Genomic DNA, 17164 nt, shown 5'->3' on the forward strand with positions numbered 1-17164 from the left:
CCAGGGCTCTGTAATGGCAACAACATCATAGTTCCAAGTACTACAAAGAACAAAGAACAAAGAAATGTACAGCACAGGAACAGGCCCTTCGGCCCTCCAAGCCCGTGCCGACCATACTGCCCGACTAAACTACAATCTTCTACACTTCCTGGGTCCGTATCCCTCTATTCCCATCCTATTCATGTATTTGTCAAGATGCCCCTCAAATGTCACTATCGTCCCTGCTTCCACCACCTCCTCCGGTAGCGGGTTCCAGGCACCCACTACCCTCTGCGTAAAAAACTTGCCTCGTACATCTACTCTAAACCTTGCCCCTCTCACCTTAAACCTATGCCCCCTAGTAATTGACCCCTCTACCCTGGGGAAAAGCCTCTGACTATCCACTCTGTCTATGCCCCTCATAATTTTGTAGACCTCTATCAGGTCTCCCCTCAACCTCCTTCGTTCCAGTGAGAACAAACCGAGTTTATTCAACCGCTCCTCATAGCTAATGCCCTCCATACCAGGCAACATTCTGGTAAATCTCTTCTGCACCCTCTCTAAAGCCTCCACATCCTTCTGGTAGTGTGGCGACCAGAATTGAACACTATACTCCAAGTGTTGCCTAACTAAGATTCTATACAGCTGCAACATGACTTGCCAATTCTTATACTCAATGCCCCGGCCAATGAAGGAAAGCATGCCGTATGCCTTCTTGACTACCTTCTCCACCTGTGTTGCCCCTTTCAATGACCTGTGGACCTGTACTCCTAGATCTCTTTGACTTTCAATACTCTTGAGGGTTCTACCATTCACTGTATATTCCCTACCTGCATTAGACCTTCCAAAATGCATTACCTCACATTTGTCCGGATTAAACGCCATCTGCCATCTCTCCGCCCAAGTCTCCAAACAATCTAAATCCTGCTGTATCCTCTGACCGTCCTCATCGCTATCTGCAATTCCACCAACCTTTGTGTCGTCTGCAAACTTACTAATCAGACCAGTTATATTTTCCTCCAAATCATTTATATATACTACAAAGAGCAAAGGTCCCAGCACTGATCCCTGTGGAACAGCGCTAGTCACAGCCCTCCAATCAGAAAAGCACCCTTCCATTGCTACTCTCTACCTTCTATGACCGAGCCAGTTCTGCATCCATCTTGCCAGCTCACCTCTGATCCCGTGTGACTTCACCTTTTGTACCAGTCTGCCATGAGGGACCTTGTCAAAGGCCTTACTGAAGTCCATATAGACAACATCCACTGCCCTACCTGCATCAATCATCTTAGTGACCTCCTCGAAAAACTCTAACAAGTTAGTGAGACACGACCTTCCCTTCACAAAACCGTGCTGCCTCTCACTAATACGTCCATTTGCTTCCAAATGGGAGTAGATCCTGTCTCGAAGAATTCTCTCCAGTAATTTCCCTACCACTGAAGTAAGGCTCACCGGCCTGTAGTTCCCGGGATTATCCTTGCTACCCTTCTTAAACAGAGGAACAACATTGGCTATTCTCCAGTCCTCCGGGACATCCCCTGAAGACAGTAAGGATCCAAAGATTTCTGTCAAGGCCTCAGCAATTTCCTCTCCAGCCTCCTTCAGTATTCTGGGGTAGATCCCATCAGGCCCTGCGGACTTATCTACCTTAATATTTTTTAAGACACCCAACACCTCGTCTTTTTGGATCTCCATGTCCAAGCTCCAAGTTCATCTGCCTTACCTGTTATACTTCTTGCATTAAAACATATGCACTTCAGGCCACCAGTCCCGCTGTGTTCAGCAACATCTCCCTGTCTGCTCTTCCTCAGAGCCTAGTTCTCCCTCAATGCTTTCACCTTTTTTAAAAAATATATTTTATTGAAACTTTTTGGCCAACCATCACAGTACATTGTGTATCCTTTACACAGTAATATAACAGTATAAATAACAATGGCCTGTTTTATAAACAAAAAATTAATAATATATAACAAAAAACGAAAACTAACTCTAAATGGCAACTGCCTTGTCTCAGATAAACACTCTCCAAAAATATGATTTGCCAGTCCAATATACAATTGTCTATAGCATCAACCTATACATATTATACATATATATTAACAACCCTGAGAGTCCTTCTGGTTCCTTCCCCCCCCCCCCCCCCCCTCCCCCCGGGCTGCTGCTGCTGCCTTCTTCTTTTCCATTCCCTCTATCTTTCTGTGAGGTATTCGACGAACGGTTGCCACCGCCTGGTGAACCCTTGAGCCGATCCCCTTAGGACGAACTTAATCCGTTCCAGCTTTATAAACCCTGCCATGTCATTTATCCAGGTCTCCACCCCCGGGGGCTTGGCTTCCTTCCACATCAACAGTATCCTGCGCCGGGCTACTAGGGACGCAAAGGCCAAAATATCAGCCTCTCTCGCCTCCTGCACTCCCGGCTCTTCTGAAACCCCAAATATAGACAACCCCCAGCTTGGTTCGACCTGGACCCGCACTACTTTCGAAAGCACCTTTGTCACCCCCACCCAAAACCCCTATAGTGCCGGACATGACCAGAACATGTGGGTGTGATTCGCTGGGCTTCTCGAGCATCTCGCACACCTATCCTCTACCCCAAAAAATTTACTGAGCCGTGCTCCAGTCATATGTGTAACACCTTAAATTGTATCAGGCTTAGCCTGGCACACGAGGACGATGAGTTTACCCTACTTAGGGCATCCGCCCACAGCCCCTCCTCAATCTCCTCCCCCAGCTCTTCTTCCCATTTCCCTTTCAGCTCATCTACCATAATCTCCCCCTCGTCCCTCATTTCACTATTTATATCTGACACCTTACCGTCCCCCACCCATGTCTTTGAGATCACTCTGTCCTGCACCTCCTGCGTCGGGAGCTGCGGGAATTCCCTCACCTGTTGCCTCGCAAAAGCCCTCAGTTGCATATACCGGAATGCATTCCCTTGGGGCAACCCATATTTCTCGGTCAGCGCTCCCAGACTTGCAAACTTCCCATCCACAAACAGATCTTTCAATTGTGTTACCCCTGCTTTTTGCCATATTCCAAATCCTCCATCCATTCTACCCGCGGCAAACCTATGATTATTTCTTATCGGGGACCCCACCAAGGCTTTCTCCTATGCCGTCTCCACTGTCCCCAAATTTTCAACGTAGCCACCACCACCGGGCTTGTGGTGTATTTCTTTGGTGAGAACGACAATGGGGCCATCACCATAGCTTGTAGGCTAGTCCCCCTACAGGACGCCCTCTCCAATCTCTTCCACGCCGCTCCCTCCTCTTCTCCCATCCACTTACTCACCATTGAGATATTGGCGGCCCAGTAGTACTCACTTAGGCTCGGTAGTGCCAGCCCCCCCCTATCCCTACTACGCTGTAAAAATCCCTTCCTCACTCTCGGGGTCTTCCCGGCCCACACAAAACTCATGATACTCTTTTCAATCCTTTTGAAAAAAGCCTTTGTGATCACCACCGGGAAGCACTGAAACACAAAGAGGAATCTCGGGAGGACTACCATTTTAACCGCCTGCACCCTCCCTGCCAATGACAGGGATACCATGTCCCATCTCTTGAAGTCCTCCTCCATTTGTTCCACCAACCGCGTTAAATTTAACCGATGCAATGTACCCCAATTCTTGGCTATCTGGATCCCCAAGTAACGAAAGTCCCTTGTTACCTTCCTCAGCGGTAAGTCCTCTATTTCTCTGCTCTGCTCCCCTGGATGCACCACAAACAACTCACTTTTCCCCATGTTCAGTTTATATCCTGAGAATTGTCCAAACTCCCGAAGTGTCCGCATTATCTCTGGCATCCCCTCCGCCTGGTCCGCTACATATAACAACAAATCATCCGCATACAGAGATACCCGGTGTTCTTCTCCTCCTCTGAGTACTCCCCTCCACTTCCTGGAACCCCTCAATACTATTGCCAGGGGCTCAATCGCCAGTGCAAACAATAATGGGGACAGAGGGCATCCCTGCCTTGTCCCTCTATGGAGCCGAAAGTATGCAGATCCCCGTCCATTCGTGACCACACTCGCCATCGGGGCCCTATACAACAGCTGTACCCATCGAACATACTCATCTCCAAAACCAAATCTCCTCAGCACCTCCCACAAATAATCCCACTCCACTCTATCAAATGCTTTCTCGGCATCCATCGCCACCACTATCTCCGCTTCCCCCTCTGGTGGGGGCATCATCATTACCCCTAGCAGCCTCCGTATATTCGTATTCAGCTGTCTCCCCTTCACAAACCCAGTTTGGTCCTCGTGGACCACCCCCAGGACACAATCCTCTATCCTCATTGCCATTACCTTGGCCAGAATCTTAGCGTCTACATTTAGGAGGGAAATAGGTCTATAGGACCCGCAATGCAGCGGGTCCTTTTCCTTCTTTAGGAGAAGCGATATCGTTGCCTCAGACATAGTCGGGGGCAGCTGTCCCCTTTCCTTTGCCTCATTAAAGGTCCTCATCAGTCGCGGGGCGAGCAAGTCCACATACTTCCTATAAAATTCAACTGGAAATCCATCCGGTCCCGGAGCCTTCCCCGCCTGCATGCTCCTAATTCCTTTCACTACTTCCTCTATTTCGATCTGTGCTCCCAGTCCCACCCTCTCCTGCTCCTCCACCTTCGGAAATTCCAGCCGGTCCACAAAGCCCATCATTCTCTCCCTCCCATCCGGGGGTTGAGCTTCGTATAATCTTTTATAAAATGCCTTGAACACTCCATTCACTCTCTCCGCTCCCCGCTCCATCTCTCCTTCCTCATCCCTCACTCCCCCTATTTCCCTCGCTGCTCCCCTTTTCCTCAATTGGTGGGCCAGCAACCTGCTCGCCTTCTCCCCAAATTCGTACTGTACACCCTGTGCCTTCCTCCACTGTGCCTCTGCAGTCCCCATTGTCAGCAAGTCAAATTCTACGTGTAACCTTTGCCTATCCCTGTACAGTCCCTCCTCCGGTGCCCCCGCATATTGCCTGTCCACCCTCAGAAATTCTTGCAGCAACCGCTCCCGTTCCCTACTCTCCTGCTTTCCTTTATGTGCCCTTATTGATATCAGCTCCCCTCTAACCACTGCCTTCAGCGCCTCACAGACCACTCCCACCTGGACCTCCCCATTATCATTGAGTTCCAAGTACTTTTCAATGCACCCCCTCACCCTTAGACACACCCCCTCATCCGCCATTAGTCCCATGTCCATTCTCCAGGGTGGACGCCCTTCTGTTTCCTTCCCTATCTCCAAGTCCACCAATGTGGAGCGTGATCCGAAATGGCTATAGCCGTATACTCTGTCCCCCTCACCTTCGGGATCAACGCCCTTCCCAAAACAAAAAAGTCTATTCGCGAATAAACTTTGTGGACATAGGAGAAAAACGAAAACTCCTTACTCCTAGGTCTGCTAAATCTCCACGGGTCTACTCCTCCCATCTGCTCCATAAAATCTTTAAGTACCTTGGCTGCTGCCGGCCTCCTTCCAGTCCTGGACTTCGACCTATCCAGCCCTGGTTCCAACACCGTATTAAAATCTCCCCCCATTATCAGCTTTCCCATCTCTAGGTCCGGAATGCGTCCTAGCATCCGCCTCATAAAATTGGCATCATCCCAGTTCGGGGCATATACGTTTACCAAAACCACCGTCTCCCCCTGTAGTTTGCCACTCACCATCACGTATCTGCCCCCGCTATCCGCCACTATAGTCTTTGACTCAAACATTACCCGCTTCCCCACTAATATAGCCACCCCCCTGTTTTTCGCATCTCGCCCCGAATGAAACACCTGCCCCACCCATCCTTTGCGTAGTCTAACCTGGTCTATCAGTTTCAAGTGCGTCTCCTGCAACATAACCACGTCTGCCTTAAGTTTCTTAAGGTGTGCGAGTACCCGTGCCCTCTTTATCGGCCCGTTCAGCCCTCTCACATTCCACGTGATCAGCCGGGTTGGGGGGCTTTTTACCCCCCCCCCCCCCCCCCTTGTCGATTAGCCATCCCCTTTTTCCAGCTCCTCACCCGGTTCCCACGCAGCTGTGTCGCCCCCAGGCGGTGCCCCCCCGCCCACCCCACCCCCTACCAGCTCCCCCCTCTCCCCAGCAGCAGCAACCCAATAATTCCCCCCCCCACCCCCCGCTAGATCCCCCACTAGCGTAGTTACACCCCCCATGTTGCTCCCAGAAGTCAGCAAACTCTGGCCGACCTCGGCTTCCCCCCGTGACCTCGGCTCGCACCATGCGACGCCCCCTCCTTCCTGCTTCCCTATTCCCGCCGTGATTATCATAGCGTGGGAACCAAGCCCGCGCTTCCCCCTTGGCCCCGCCCCCAATGGTCAACGCCCCATCTCCTCCACCTCCTTTCCACCCCCCACCACCACCTGTGATAGAGAGAAAAGTTACCACATCGCAGGATTAATAACATAAAACTCCTCTTTCCCCCCCCTCTTGCCCCCCATACTCGCCCCACCACTTTGTTTCAAACGTTCTTTTTTAATAACCCGTTCATTCCAATTTTTCTTCCACGATAAAAGTCCACGCCTCATCCGCCGTCTCGAAGTAGTGGTGCCTCCCTTGGTATGTGACCCACAGTCTTGCCGGTTGCAGCATTCCGAAATTTATCTTCTTTTTGTGAAGCACCGCCTTGGCCCGATTAAAGCTCGCCCTCCTTCTCGCCACCTCCGCACTCCAGTCTTGGTATACGCGGATCACCGCGTTCTCCCACTTACTGCTCCGAGTTTCCTTTGCCCATCTAAGGACCATCTCTCTATCCTTAAAACGGAGGAATCTCACCACTATGGCTCTAGGAATTTCTCCTGCTCTCGGTCCTCGCGCCATCACTCAGTATGCTCCCTCCACCTCCAGCGGACCTGCCGGGGCCTCCGCTCCCATTAACGAGTGCAGCATCGTGCTCACATATGCCCCGACGTCCGCTCCCTCCGCACCTTCAGGAAGACCAAGAATCCTTAAGTTATTCCTCCTCGCGTTGTTCTCCAGCACCTCCAGTCTTTCCACACATCGTTTGTGGTGTGCCTCGTGCATCTCCGTCTTCACCACCAGGCCCTGTATGTCGTCCTCATTCTCGGCAGCCTTTGCCTTCACGACCCGAAGCTCCTGCTCCTGGGTCTTTTGCTCATCCTTTAGCCCTTCGATCGCCTGTAATATCGGGGCCAACAGCTCCTTCTTCATTTCCTTTTTGAGTTCTTCCACACAGCATTTCAAGAACTCTTGTTGTTCAGGGCCCACTGAACTACCACCTTCCGACGCCATCTTGGTTTTTGCTTGCTTTCCTTGCCGCTGCTCTACGGGATCCACCGCAATCCGGCCACTTTCCCCTCCTTTTTCCATCCGTATCCAGGTGGGGAATTCCCTTCTGGTTTACCGCACAGTGTTTTTAGCCGTTAAAATTGCCGTTGGGGCTCCTATTAAGAGCCCAAAAGTCCGTTCCACCGGGAGCTGCCGAAACGTGCGACTCAGCTGGTCATCGCCGCACCCGGAAGTCTGCTTTCACCTTCTGACCTATTGCTACGGTACCCACCCCCCTGCCATACTAGTTTAAACCCTCCCGTGTGATACTAGCAAACCTCGCGGCCAGGATATTTATACCTGGTTTGAGAGGTAAATATTTAGTTATAGTGCCCTTTTTAAAAGTTGGTTTGAAGTTTGTTGCTCAGTTTGTTGCTCAATTTCAATATGTATTTCAATGTTGGATTAGGTGCAATAAAACAAAGGGCGGCACGGTGGCACAATGGTTAGCACTGCTGCCTCACAGTGCCAGGGACCTGTGTTCGAATCTGAGCTTGGATGACTATCTGTGTGGAGTTTGTACATTCTCCCCCTGTCTACATGGGTTTCCTCCTGGTGCTCCAGTTTCCTCCCATAGTGCAAAGATGTGCAGGTTGCTAAAATTGCCCCTTGGTATCCAAAAGGTTAGGTGGGGTTACGGAGTTAGGACGGGGGAGGGGGCCTAGATAGGGTGCTCTTTCAGAGGGTCGGTGCATACTTGATGGGCTGAATGGTCTCCTTTTTGTCCTGTGTTTTTTGCCCTGTTATTCTCACAATGCAACTGCTGTTTGTAGAATGGATTTGGATCAGCTTTAGTATTGTGTGCAGTTCTGGTCACCTCACTATAGGAAGGATGTGGAAGCATTGGAAAGGGTGCAAAGGCGATTTACCAGGATGCTGCCTGGTTTGCAGGATAGGTCTTATGAGGAAAGGTTGAGGGAGCTAGGGCTTTTCTCTTTGGAGCGGAGGAGGATGAGAGGCGACTTAATAGAGGTTTATAAGATGATGAGGGGGATAGATAGAGTGGACGTTCAGAGACTATTTCCTCGGGTGGATGTAGCTGTTACAAGGGGGCATAACTATACGGTTCAGGGTGGGAGATATAGGACGGATGTCCGAGGTAGGTTCTTTCCTCAGAGTGGTTAGGGTGTGGAATGGACTGCCTGCTGTGATAGTGGAGTCGGACACTTTAGGAACTTTCAAGCGGTTATTGGATAGGCACATGGAGCACACCAGAATGACAGGGAGTGGGATAGCTTGATCTTGGTTTTGGATAATGCTCGGCACAACATCGAGGGCCGAAGGGCCTGTTCTGTGCTGTACTGTTCTATGTTCTGCACTGTCGGGATTCTATGATTCAGTGAACAGCCGCTACCAGCTTTTATATAGAGAATGGCAGCCACTGCCGCCTTTTAAATGGAAATAAATGAGGCTGTGAAGACTGTTTCAGCCAGAAACAACAGCACCAAAAGTTCACGCACCCTGTATGCAAACTTGGCATCAAGCGCCCTTGGGGTATGTGTTTTTGGTTCAAACTCACGCAGCAGAGGCTGGATGCTCCAATTTTGAGGCTATGTCCCCATGCCAGGATGGGAATGGTGGCTTTTTACGACAGAAAAATGGTGTAAAACAGCCACCAATACTCCATTTGGCTGGGGGCTAGCATCAAGGCAGCGGAGAGCACCCAGCTCTCGCTGCCGATATGGCCTGGAGAATTGCCGTGTCCGTGGCAGCGCTGTGAAACATGGCGCCAGCCACTCGTGGACCCAGCCTGCGAAATAGTGCCCCCCTTTCGCCGGTTCACGCACCCCGGATCATCCTCCAACTGTGGTGGCGCTAGACTGAGTCCGAGCCGCCACGCCGAGTTCCCAACGGATGAGACCACACGCAACCAACACCATTGGGAACTTGGCCAGTCGGGCTGGAGCATCGGGGGACAGGCCTCAAGCAATGTCCTGAGGCTGTCGATACAGCGCACGGCGTACTTTCAGAGTTATGCCTCTTTTGGAGGGGGCGGAGCACCGCCCCTGATTCGGTCATGAACGGGGATTCTCCTGCTGATCACCGAATGCGATTTCGGCGTCGGCGAGTGGAGAATCCCGCCCCAGTATTGCTACTATTTTCCAGCTGCTGGCAAGCAACGCAAGTGAACTGTAAAGGTAAATGGTTTTCTTAAAAGTAAGAGATGACTGGAGACTCACAGGCAGTTTACCTATTGGACAATATCTCACAACAGAATCTGCTGGAGAGAGCTCCTCAGGTTTCAGGGCCGGACAGAGCAGTGTTAGTGTTAGCTCTATACAGAGCTCCAGCACCTCAGGTTAATAGCCTACAAAGATGAAACTTAACTCTGGAACAAAGCAGTAAAGATGATTTCTTCAGGTAAGTTTTTGTCATTTGTGCCAATGCAAATAAGGATGCAAAGCCCATGTGTGCTATATGGAGTGAATTACTGGCAAATGAGTGGGGAAGTTTCAGATTTTGAAAGCAAAGTGGTTGGCGAAAAATTATTTTTGAGGTTGAGACCCCAAAGTCAGTTATTAACTTAGGGCTGACTCCAAATTAAGTTAATTTAAAGAAAAAAATGGGAATAGAGGGATACGGACCCCGGAAGTGTAGAAGATTTTAGTTTAGACGGACAGCATGGTCGGCGCAGGCTTGGAAGGACGAAGGGCCTGTTCCTGTGCTGTACTTTTCTTTGTTCTTTGAGTACCCAATTCTTTTGTTCCAATTAAGGGGCAATTTAGCGTGGCCAATCCACCTACACTGCACATCTTTTTTGGGTTGTGGGGGTGAGACCCACGCAGACATGGGAAGAATGTGCAAACTCCACACAGACCGTCACCCGGGGCTGGGATTGAACCCGGGCCCTCAGCAGCGTGAGGCAGCAGTGCTAACCACCGTGCTGCTGCTGACACCAAATTAAAAGAGAAAGCTGCTGGAGCTGACCTGTAATACCTCATTAAAAACTTGCGAAAAGCCATGATGCTTTTGGAATTCTGATGTAGCATCTCCCAGGAGTATCCAGTGCTGCGTCAAACGTGCATTTTGTTGCTATTGCCCTTCACGACAACCCACACGTGCGAGGTTGGATTTTCGTTTTCATAAAGTTGAAGACGGCACAGAGGAACGGGCTAAACTCTGCACCTGATATGCGCATTACCCTCTCCTGTGAACGTGATTCAAGTGAGATCGTGAGTACCAAGCAGGCTCCCCTTTCACATTAAAGGTAAGCGAATGTGGCGTGTATCACGAAGGCCAGTTGACATGGGTCGCAAAGGGCAGCTGGCATGGGTCCCGAAGGTCGGCCAATGGGCAAACGTGGGTCCTGGGAAAAAAGGTTTGAAAAACACTGTAATAGTGCATGTAATTCTCTTCCCACTCAAGGTAAGATGAGGGAAGATCTGATAAAAATGGTCAGAGTGAAAATACGGTAAAATGTTTAAAACCATTTTCGCTAGCAGGCGAGTTGATTGCTAAAAATTAGAGCCAGACCTTTCAGGAGTGAAATTATGGAAATAGGAAACATTTTCTCATGCAAAGAGTGATCGAAGCTTGGAACTCTCTTTCGTAAATGACAATTGATGCTAGATTAGTTATCAATTTTTCAACTTGTGAGTGGCAAATTTTCCAATCCAAAGGTATTAAGGGATATGAAGTAACAGTGGGTATATGGAGTTAGGTCACAGAATAGCAATGATCTTAGTGAATGGCAAAACAGCCTTGAGGGACTCAATGGTCTAATCCTGTTGCTATGATCCTAAGATCCCAAAAAAATGAGGGAAGAGACTTGGAGATTTATTTTAATATGGAAATTTGTCAGTTATGGAATGTCCTGCTCTCCATCATGGTGAAAATGGTGAAAGTCGTCGGCAGGACTAAATACCACTCCCGAACACAGCAGGTGCCATTTATCTGGGGGGCGTGTTTGGACTAAGCGAGACCTGGAAGGCAGGAGGAAGCCAGCTCAAAGAACAAAGTGGGGGTTACATCTTCTTCTGGAAAGGAATACCAGGACAAGATCGCTGCCTCCACATGCTTGGCTTCATCATTAAAAAACTGAGACACCTCTGCAGTATAAGCTGATGCTTCATGACCCTTCAGCCTACCTTAGCCCAGATCCAGTGCATTATAGCCCTCAGCACGTATGCCCAACATTGGAAACTACAGGTGTTCAAAGAGAAGTTCTACTTCAGCCTCGACCACTCCTTGGCCTGAGTTGCAACAGCTGATGAGCTTAACCTCCTTGGTGACTTCAATGTCAGAATTGGAAGGGATACTGAGCTCTGGGGAGATGTAATCAGCAGAGTTTGGATATAGAAATCCAACACCATTAGCACCCTGCCCCAAACAAAATGCCAGGAACACAGTCTTGTCAGAACTAACACTGTGTTCAGTCAGACAAGTACAAGGCCTCATGGCAACAACCTTGCTCCAGGCACTGACACCTGCTCGATTATGTCATCGTTTGAGCAAGAAACCCCAAGGATGTGCCTATCACCCGTGCCATAACTGGAGCCAACGCCTGCTGGACAGACTACCATCTAATCCACATGTGATCAACATTGATGTAGCCCCAAAGCAGTGACTGCAACAGAAACAATGCCACAGGAAACTCAACACTGAAGTACTTAAAGACATTGATTAGAGAGCCTAATCAGCCAGTGCCTCACTACCAACCTGACTCCCAATGACCCCAGAGATGCAGTGTCGACACTGCCTGGTCTGCCCTCGGAAGGCCTCCTTAATCAGAGCCTGTGGACAGACATTTGGTCACTCGACCAGGAAACTCCCAAGACTAGTTCTGAGAGAATGACCAGGGGTTCCAGGAGCTGATAAGCTGCAAGCGCATCACTTTTCTGAACTTGAAACAACAGCCCAATTCCAGAGCAAAGAAAGCAGCTCTACAGACAGTTGAGGTACAGCACAAATCCTAAAGAACGGATGGTTGGTTTAAAAAAAAGAGCAGGAGATCCAGCAGTTAGCCGACAACCATGACATGCAAAATTTCTTTAGCTTAGTCAAGACCACCCATGGCCCAAGCACCCAAGTCCCCACCCCGCTGCTGGCCAAGAACGGAGAGGTGCTCATCAAAAACAAAGAGGCAGTTAACACTGGCTGCAAGGAACATTTAGAAGACTTCCTTAATAGAGACGCTGTCTTCAATACGAGCTTCCTTGACTCCATCCTGTGGCATGCCACCCATCACCATCTCAGCACAACCCCAACCTGGCAGTAGGTAGAAAAGGCCATCTGATAACTAAAGAAAAACAAGGTAAGAAGTCTTACAACACCAGGTTAAAGTCCAACAGGTTTGTTTCGAATCACCAGCTTTCAGAGTACTACTCCGAAAGCTAGTGATTCGAAACAAACCTGTTGGATTTTAACCTGGTGTTGTAAGACTTCTTACTGTGCTCATCCCAGTCCAATGCAGGCATCTCCATATTAAGAAAAACAAGGCCTCAGGAGCAGGCGGGGTGCAGAACATAAGGTATCCTTGTACGCAAACGAGTTGCTACTATATTTTCCGGAACCGAGTGCGTCGATAGGTGATATACTGGAGCTGCTTCGAGTGTTTGGGTCTTTTTCGGGGTATGAACTAAATTTGGATAAAAGTGAATATTTTTGGTGTCCCGGCCAGAGGTGGGGGGGCTGCCATTCCATAGGGCGGTAACCCATTTTAGATACCTGGGGGTGCAGGTGGCATGGGATTGGGGGGAGCTCCGTAGATATAACATTACTAGTCTGGTGGGGAGGGTGAAAACGGATTTGGCAAAATGGGATTATCTTCCTCTGTCGCTGACAGGTCGGATGCAGGCAATTAAGATGAATTTATTGCCGCGGTTTTTGTTCATTTTTCAATGCTGCACGATCTTTTTATCAGGATGTTTTTTAAGGAAGTAGAGAAGATGGTTACCTCGTTCATTTGGGGGAGAAGGTGGCTCGGATTAAGAAGGTGCTGTTGCGGAGCGGACGGCAGTCAGGCATTTGGGTCTCCCAAATTTATTGTATTTATTGTAAGGGCGAGGATGAGCTGACTTTTTGAGGGGGTGGAGGATGTTTGTGACCGATGGAGGGGGGGCCCCACTAATCACGTTCATATGTTTTTGTCCTGTCCAAAAATGTTCAATTCCCGGCTGGATCACGGTCTGTGCGGAGTCTGCACTTTCTCCCCGTGTGTGCGTGGGTTTCCTCCGGGTGCTCCGGTTTCCTCCCACAGTCCAAAGATGTGCAGGTTAGGTGGATTGGCCATGCTAAATTGCCCTTAGTGTCCAAAATTGCCCTTGGGGTTGGTTGAGTGGGGTTATTGGGTTATGGAGATAGGGTGGTGTGGGCTTGGGTAGGGTGCTCTTTCCAAGAGCCGGTGCCGACTCGATGGGCCGAATGGCCTCCTTCTGCACTGTAAATTCTATGAAAACTGGAGGGGTATTGGGAGACCTTTAAGGTAATCTCAAAGGTGGTGCACGTGAGACTCGAACCGGGTCCGCTAGAAGCAATATTCGGGGTGTCGGATCGGCCGGGGTTGGAAGGGGGTGCAGAGGCACATGTCTTGGCCTACGCCTCGCTAATCGCCCGAAGGCGGATTCTGTTGGGGTGGAGGTCGGCTTCTCCGCCCTGTGCCTTGGCGTGGCAGAGGGATCTGGTGGAGTTGTTAGTGCTCGAGAAAGTAAAGTTAGAGTTGAGGGGGAGGATGGAAGGGTTCTACAACTCGTGGGTCTTGTTCATCATGCATTTTCATGAATTGGATGACATCGAACATTAGCGGGAGGAGGGTCAGGGTTTTTTTTTGAATGTATATGTTATTGATGATTCTTTTTCATTGTTTTGTATTCAAAATGTTGGGAGCTGTTTGAGGGTGGTTGGGATAAGGGATTGTTGGCTAGGGGATTGCCACTGTATTTGTTGTTATTGTTGATTATCTGTTGTTGTAAATTTTGATGAAAACGTGAAAAAGGAGAATAAAAATATTTATTGAAACAAAAATCCTCCTTAATTGCCTTTTCCCTGTGGTTGAAGAACTCCCAGAGTCACAATGCGAATTCCACCCAGCAAGTGGCACAACGGACATGATCTTCACTGCACAGCAACTACAAGAGAAATGCAGGGAACTGCACCAACTCTTGTGCATGGCTTTCTTTGATCTCACAAAGGCCTTTGAAACTGTAAACCGAGACTGATTATGGAGTACCCTCGTCTGTTTCAGCTGCCCCCAAAACTTTAGTCGCCATCCTCTGCCTACTCCACGATGATATGCAAGCTGTGATCCTGATCTACGGATCCACCACAGATTCGCGTTTTGGCTAGGGTCAAACAAGGCTGTGTTATCTTACTAAAACTCTTCTCGATCTTCCTTGCTGCGAAGCTCCATTACAGGAGGTGCACATACCCGTTTACCTTGACTTTAGGATTTTATAAAGAGCAAATTTGGAGACACAGGCTTTTAGGCGCAATCAAAAATGTTTTCATCAACAAAAAAATGCCCTAATACAAGGGGTTCAAATAAGTTCAATGACGCCAAACACTTGAAAAAGCAACTTATTAATAAAAAGACTCCACGAAAAACCACAGGCAAATCCCCACATTGCTGTCCAAACTTCAACTAATTGCTTTTCTTGAGCTGAACCTCAGCCCCAATATCCGTCGGATCTGGCTGACTCCCCACACAGTTGATCCTTCCAGTGCAAGCTGTAGGTCATGAATCATGATGGCCGTTCCTGACCGTCCTTAATGACTGCAGAGTAAGACTCAACTGTCTTTGCCTTTTATTACAACTTTATCAAAATTATCAAAGCATATTTCTGGAGACATCTGTTTGGATGGTCAGTGCTTAGCATCTTTTAATCTATTCTTTCTACATTGTAGGAATTATATGATTACAAACTGCCCCACCACACAGCTCTGTCCACCCCGGTTATCAAAGTGCATGACGAAGCCTCGAACAACATGGACCACTTTCCATTCTTTGGGAGCCTACTGTCAACAAGGGCGGACATCGGCACTGAGGTTCAACACCGCCATCAATGTGCCAGCGCAGCCTTCGCTCGCCTGACCAAGATAGTTTTTGAAGACCAGGATGCCAGGCCCGACACCAAGCTCTTGGTCTACAAAGCAGGAGTGATACTTGCCGTTATATATGGCTCGGATTCGTGGACTATATACAGCAGGCACCTCAAAACTCAGGAGGAGTATCACCAAAGCTTTCTCCACAAGATCTTACAAATCCATTGCCAGGATAGGCACAACAACATCAGTTCTCAATCAGGCCAATATCACTAGCATTGAAGCATCAATCAGGCTTGATCAGCCCTGCTGGGTGGGCCACATCGTCCATGCCTGACACTGTAGCCCCTAGGGGGACGCCAGGTGGGGCCGCAGCCCTGGGGGAAGCCCTGCTGCTGTACAAGCTGGAGCTGCTTGAGAGGAGGAAGCTGCAGCTGTGGAGCGTGCAGCAGAGGGACATGAGGCAGTTGCTGAGGATGGCATGCCATCCACCCAACAGGCCAAAGAGGAGGAGGTGAAAAGGAGGCACCACATGAGGCCTTGTGTGTACCAGAAATGCCTGTCATTTGAGGACTTTCCGGACCGGGCATATCTGCCAGATCCTGGCACACCTGGCACTGCGGGGGAATGGAGGAGGACACCCGCTCCTGGCGGCCGTCAAGTTGATGGTCGCCCTGAACGTCTACTCCATGGGGTCCTTCAAGACACCGAGTGGGAACCTGTCCGGTATCTCACAGAGCTCGGTACATAGATGTATCCGCGCCATCACGTACGCCCTATATGCCCAGTCGGCACAATACATCCATTTCAATGCGGACCAAGCCCACCAGGATGCCCAGGCAGCGGGGTTCGCTGCCATTTATGGGATGCCGCAGGTCCAGGGGGTGATCGACAGGATGCATGTCATCCTACGAGTACCTACAGCTGGCAGGCTGCTCCACACAAACCGAAAGGGGTTCCACTCGATGAGTGTGCAGCTGATATGTGACATGGTGTGCATCATGCATGTCTGTGCCCAATACCCTGACAGTGTGCACAGCGCCATCATCCTCGACGATTCCCGGTCTCTCCGATCATACCCCCAGCTGGGGGGGGTTGGCTCCTGGGCGGTAGGTTATCCGCCGCAATCGTGGCTGATGATGCCTATCGGGACGCCACAGACCGATGCAGAGACCTGCTACAGTGATGTACATGCCGAGACCAGGGGCGCGATTGAGCAGTGCTTCGGACTTCTGAAGATGAGGTTCAGGTTCCTTGACAACTCTGGAGCGGCCCTCCAGTAGGACGGCGGGAGGGTCCTCGCATTGTGGCGGCCCACTGCATCCTTCGCAACATCGCGCAGCATAGGGGTGACGTGCTCGAGGAAGTGGATGAACGTCAGCCCTCGTCTGACGAGGAGGATACAGGAGAGGGCAAGGATGGGCAGAATATTGGGCCCAGGCACTCACAGGAGGCCGCAAAACGTGTGCGCCACGGCCTAAGCTCTTATTGCCTCCAGGTTCACCAACTAGGGGGGGACTGGCTAGGGGCACAGGCACTGTATCCCATCCCCACCTGCAACACCCTCTGTGATACATACCTGCTGAACTACGGGGGTGGGGCGGGGGCCCTGGTTGGTAGTAATAGCAGGAATGGTCCATGGGATGGAGGATGATGGCAACACGCTCTGCGATGAGCTCTAGTGCTCCGCATTGTTTGACAATGTCTGACCCCTGCCTACAGTAGCACTTCCCACCGTCCACCTGGATGATCCCTGCAAGCGAGCTGACCATTCCATCACATGGTCCCATCAGATCCCTGGGGTGGCAAGAGGTGGGGACGGTGGAGGGAGGACACCGGAACATAGAACATAGAAAATACAGCACAGAACAGGCCCTTCGGCCCACGATGTTGTGCCGAACCTTTGTCCTAGATTAATCATAGAT

At 50.0% G+C, this 17164-nt stretch overlaps 1 protein-coding gene across 3 annotated transcripts in view; it reads left to right on the top strand.

Moving 5' to 3' along the window:
* kif25 (kinesin family member 25) overlaps positions 1-17164 on the top strand; it is a 331410-nt gene that overhangs the window by 185165 nt on the left and 129081 nt on the right. The window lies entirely within an intron of this gene.

The sequence above is a fragment of the Scyliorhinus torazame genome, chromosome 1 (assembly GCF_047496885.1).
Source record: "Scyliorhinus torazame isolate Kashiwa2021f chromosome 1, sScyTor2.1, whole genome shotgun sequence".
In the NCBI taxonomy this organism is placed as follows: domain Eukaryota; kingdom Metazoa; phylum Chordata; class Chondrichthyes; order Carcharhiniformes; family Scyliorhinidae; genus Scyliorhinus; species Scyliorhinus torazame.